The sequence below is a fragment of the Egretta garzetta genome, unplaced genomic scaffold, assembly GCF_000687185.1.
Source record: "Egretta garzetta isolate BGI_Z169 unplaced genomic scaffold, ASM68718v1 scaffold56, whole genome shotgun sequence".
Classification (NCBI taxonomy): Eukaryota; Metazoa; Chordata; class Aves; order Pelecaniformes; family Ardeidae; genus Egretta; species Egretta garzetta.
In genome coordinates, this window is record NW_009260182.1 from 1,659,287 (window position 1) to 1,665,172 (window position 5,886).

A 5,886-nucleotide genomic window follows, 5' to 3' on the forward strand; every position below is an offset into this window, starting at 1 on the left:
TTCAAGTAAGACAGGTACATCACATATTTGATAGAAATCTGTATTCTAGTACTGCAAGTGAGTTACTGCAATGAGCTCATGAGCCCAGCATTTCTCACCATCACCTGTAAAATAAAATTTGGAAAACCAAAGAGACTGAAAACAGGGAAAAAAAAAAAACCCAAAACCACAAAAACCACCTGATCCCATCACTGACCTTAATGAATCTTCCAAAATACCTGTGGGAATGCTAACAATGTTGCTGTCATAGTTTCTGCTAAAGCAAACAGAAGGTTGACTAGTCAGACTGGCAATTTTGATCTGCTAATTGTGATGCCCTGAAGCTGATAACACTAAAAATAAACTTCTTTTCTGTTGAGCTGGTTAAAAGAAATAGCAACCCACGTGCATCTACAAAAATACCATATCAAGAAGATTGACATCAGCAGACAAGCAGATTTTTCTTCCCCTGGGCACCAAATTGCTGATGTATGTACATGCTCCCTTCTTGGCATAATTGATTTTCGCTTTCTGCACGGTGGCACATTCTTGGAATAGCTGGTGTCGCAGCAAGCATGAATATGCAAGTGAAGGACACACTAGCTAGGATAAGACCAGAACTCCTTCATCTTGAACCCAAGCTTGAACCCAATTTAAAATAGAATATCTGTTGTTTTTAAATATTCAGCTTAAAAAGACCCTAAGTAAAATGAATAGAATGAGTGCATATTACATTAACATACCTCTGTTCTTCCACGTTACAGTCAAAATCACAAAGATTAAAACCAGCTTTTTTATGCTTTTTCTGCCTGTTCTTGGAAAACAAGACATGAGAAACAGCAAGCAGACTCCATCATCTCCAGAAAACATATAACATGAATAAGAATGGAACAAACCTACAACTATAGTAGAAGCAGCTGTTCAACTACACCCTGGCTGCCTAAATTGTCATTTATACATGACAAGTTGTAGCAGCTCCTTTAAGTAGAACAGGCTAAGCCAAGTATCTTTTTCTGCAATCTTTTCCTTTCATTCACTCTCTGCCTGTCTCTTCTATGCATTTAAATGACCTGAGGTCCTCAGACCCCTTTAAGATGTTTCTCTTGCTACGTCATTGATTCAGAGAAGGAGTATCACCCCTTTTTATTTGCCTTTTTTTTTTTTTTGTTAACCAAAGCTGATTCACACCAATCAAGAATATACTAAGGACATGCATGATACATTACAGTGGTGTTTTGCAACTGGATGTACCTCAAATCTCAATTAGCAGGCAAGACAATTCCTAAAAACTACAGAATTCTATGACTGGAATCTATGAAAATCAGGAACCAAACTGACTACTAGCGAACTTCTTCAGGCAGCTGTGCCAAAATAACCATTAAAATCTCAGTCACTGATTAACAGCCACACACCAGTATCATAGGCAACTTGTGTCAGATTATGTTAAATCTCCTATTTTGGCAGAGGCACAAAAAACTGGGGATTAGCACAATGTCCTCTCTAAATCCTGAGTAAGAGCTTTCCTTTCAATCCAAGGGGGAGGTACAGTACTGAGCATCAGTGAAAAATCAGTTTCACACTGCTCAGCGAACAGTTATTCTCAATGGTGTCACAGGGCTGCCCTTATGCCAGTGAAAATATAGTTTGTTCCACAGATATGTAACTGAATTTTCACAGCCAGTTTTCCCTTTCTGGTAGAACTGAAAACAGACATAGCGATGAACCACATCTTAAGTTGTTCTTATATTTTCAGCTTGGCTTGCTCTGGAAATTGCTGGATATCTCAGGGGTAAGATCTGGCCAAGACCTCTTCAGCAAAACATTTTAAAAATGGAAAATACCATTTTCAAACTACAACATTCATTAGCTGTGACAAAACTATTATGTGGAAAGATTCATCATGTCCCAGGTCAGAGTGAGAGAGAGAAAGGCACGGTCAATAATAAGCACAGACTGATGGTTAGAGCGTTCAACCCCACTTCAGTCTCAAGCTTAAAAAGCTTTGCTCAGTTCAGAACCACGACTCGAAACTCTTTTCTCCCACTCCCATCTGCTGCCAAGTTATTAATGTGCCATCAAGTTATTCTGCAGCGTGAATCTCTGAAATTTAGAAATATTCAAATTCATCTAGAAGTGGTTTGAGAACAGCTTTCAAATCTTAAAATTTGTATGCAACAAGGAAATCTCAAACATCTGTGCAGCCCTACAAATAAGACCAAAACCCTTATGTTCCCTAAAGATATTTGCCTGAGGCTTTGAAGCTCTACCTACATTCTACTTCTCAAATTATAAATTCTTACAAATGGTCCATATTAGCTTGTGTCCATGCAAAAGCCCCATCTGAGGCTACTGTTACTGCTTGTGGAGTTTAACGGCATTTGCTGGACAAATTCCTTATTTTGGGTCCAGATAAAATGGTGTGGGTATAATGTACTACCAGAACAGAATATGGCATGCAAATACAGTGACCCCCTATACCCTGGCCACTTTCAAGGCCCATAGGTCTCCAAGTAACAGTTCAGACTCAGCCTCAGTTAATAAACAGGGCTATGCGCTAAACCCAGTTGTGCTTCAAAGACCAAAGTGATGTCCTATATTCATCCTACTGCACACATAACAGGATGGGGATGGACAGATGAAGGCTTGATCCCATTTTGTTATTTAATCAACACTGTGAAGAATGCCATACACTTTCCACACCTACTCCTCTGTTTTTATCCCCCTTTGCTTCCTTCACTGCAGATGCTGCAGCTTTAAAACATGTTGACATACTCCGTTAAATGAAACCAACTGGTAACGATAACAATAACTGTGCGGAAGGTGACCAACAAGTGACTTGAGTAGCTTGACAATGAAAGCTCCCAAGACAGCCTTTCTAGGAGAGTCCCTTTATACTTGAGGTTATTGCCTCAGATGAGCATTAACAACATTTGTAATCACTTGATTTTCTTTAGTACGGTTTGGCACATTTGAGCAAGTTGTTCCCAAAACGCTGTTTTCTAAGACCAGTTGAAAAACCTCAAGTTTCTTCTTCCCTGACTTTCACATCTAACTTTATAATCTCCAGTCTCAGATCAATTTCTCCTTCGCTTTCAGCCATTTTTCTTTGCTAATATTCCTTAATTTTACCAAGTTATTGACCAGCAACTTTCCGCTTAGGAGGAGCTGCAATTGTATTAGGAAACTGTATTCAAACAGAGTAAAGCAAAAAACTTACTGTCCAGATATAAAAAAAACCCATACAGTGTAAGCGCAGCAGCGTGAAAACATCAACATCTTGCAGATAAATACTGAGGCGCAGTGGGGTTAAACAATTTGTCCAGCGAGCCTGTCGCACAAGCAGGAATAGAACTCAAACACTGCAAATGCCAATCCAGTCCATTAGTCATAAGATAATAGAACACATTTGCCAGTATAAGAGAGGCCGAAGCAACCTTCAGGGTTGAGACCGTCACGGTGTGGCTGCTGCTGACTCACTCTGCAGCGAGATACTCCTCTGACCGGCTGGACTGAACCACAGCGGCGCTGCCTCAAAAGCAAGCTACAGAGCAAGTACGGGCCCTGCTGATTAAACTGGCTCTAGGGTCCACCCACCAGCAACATGAGGCAATGCCTCATGAAAACATCTTCAGAATGCAAGCAATTTGTTGAGGAACAGAACTTACATACCTACAAAAACAATTAGACCTCAGAGAGTTTCTGTATCGACAGATTTCGACATTCAGCATATAGATAGCTAAAGGTCATCATCCACACTTTACAGAAAGATAAATGGAAATGAAAGGATAACATGATTCATCTGTTATGTGCTATATGAGCTGAATTTAGGTCTTCAGCTTCTCCCATTTACAAAAACTACCTTTCCAACAACACTGCAAGACTACACAATACAGTGCCCCCATAACTAAGCATCAGGTACGCCAGAAAAGGAAAAAAAAATTACATTTCTCTGAACTTGCATTCCCCAACACACGCCCCAACGTTTATATAAACACACATAGGTATGTGTATAAACAAGAAATACACACGCATACACGCACCCCTTTACATATACATACAAAAAATTCTAAACAGTCTGGTGGGCTGCAGAATGGAAGACTATGGAAAAACGCTGTGATATGGTGCCAAAAAGCACAGCGTAAGCAACTGTAGAGAAGAGGGTAAGTCTCGGCCATTTGTCTCTACATCCATTATTTTGGATTTTATCCAACCATGGCAAGAAACAGCTCCTATGCAATCCATACTCAGAGGAAGACGTGCGGTCTGTCAGCTGTTCCAAACCCTGGTAGAAACCCTAGGTGCTCTTGTGGTGCTTATCAGGTGGCAGTGTCACTGGCCTTTGCCTGTAGACCAGAGTGTAGGTAGCCTGGCCCTCAGAGAAGAGGGAGCATGCCTAGCTAGCGTGGTTCCCCCTTCGTTCTAGCGGAACATTTCTAAATTCTTACATTTCTTCGTGTCAAAGACAGGATAGATCTAATTTCTGATGTCAAAAAAATGCCAAAAACCCAAACAAACAAAAAGATCGGGAATTGTTTTTACAACAGATTGAGTCTGTGACTAGAGCTCAATTAACTGTGTATGCTTTGCTAAGATTAACAGGCGTATGCTTCTACAAGCCTCAGCAAATGTTTGAGTAAGGTGGGAAAACTCACTGGCGCAGAAACAGAATGAGATCTGATACCCGTTTTTCGTGCGTACTTATTTGCAGGCTTGTTGGTGTTGTTCTTAGCTCTAAATGTTAGATGAGTTACTAAAAGAAACTTCAGAAAGAAACATTATCCTGTTTATTATACAGCGTTAGCCCATGAATTCTTGCCTCCTGCTTTTGATAACCTTTCATAAAAGATCTTAAAGATGTTTGAATAAGACTTTACAAAACTCGTCCCTCACCCTCCTCTAGCGTCACATCCCAATGCGATGCGGCAGCAGGCCGGACCGCCGGGTTCAAAGCCCATGCCGCCTGGGACTTCCTTGGTGTGCGAGGCAGGCAGCGTGCTGCGAGCGAGGAGAGCCTCGGGGTAACCGGGTGTCAGATCTGCTACAACCCTTGCACGCTCTAGAGCTGCGGAGCACAGCTAAGATACGGGAGTGAGACTGAGAGCAAGGCAGACTGGGCAGGGAGGAAAAGGACTGACTTTTCAGGTTGGCATTTGAGAGATAAGGCTCATTTTAAATAAGGAAAATAAACTCTATTACAGATCTGTTAAGATTTAGAAGCCAAGAAGGAATTTAGCAGGCAAGCAGTAAAGATGATGAGTAGCTGCAAATCTTTTTAACGTTACTGCGTGTTTAGGATGGATGACGGTGCTTGTCCTCAAATGGTGAGCAAACGTGTGTTCCTTATACTCTTGAGTATGTATGTTCCCAAATTTGTTTGCCAGTCCCGCCTACCTACACTGGCACGCTTGCTTCCAAAAAGGCTTTTCCCACGTTAATCACCATGGAAACCAGTAAAGCCTTCAGCTACATATTCAGAACCATTAAATAAATAACCTTTTTATTAAGAATAAAATTAAGGAATGCCCAGAGACAACGGGGCAAATACTAAAACATCACAGTTCAAGTAAAATGAGAAAACAGGGTTGGAAAACCACGTTTTTGTGTGGGAAGGCTGCCGAGGTAGCAACCCTCAGTTGCTCCTGGGTGCAGGGCGAGGGAGTTTGGGGGGCGGCTGGAGGTACCCACCGAGCCTCTCCACTGGAGATCAGATTCGGGATACGCACCCAAGCCCGCCTGCGGAAGGACGGGGTCTGGGCCAGCGCCAGCCCTACGCTGTGGGAGAGGCCCAGACCCATCAGAGGGCTGGCTCGGGCAATTTGAAGAGGGAAACCACTCCGGCCGAGAGAAGAATAAAACCAATTATTAGCAGGGAGGGTTGGGCGGCATCCCTCGGAGCTGCGGTAATTA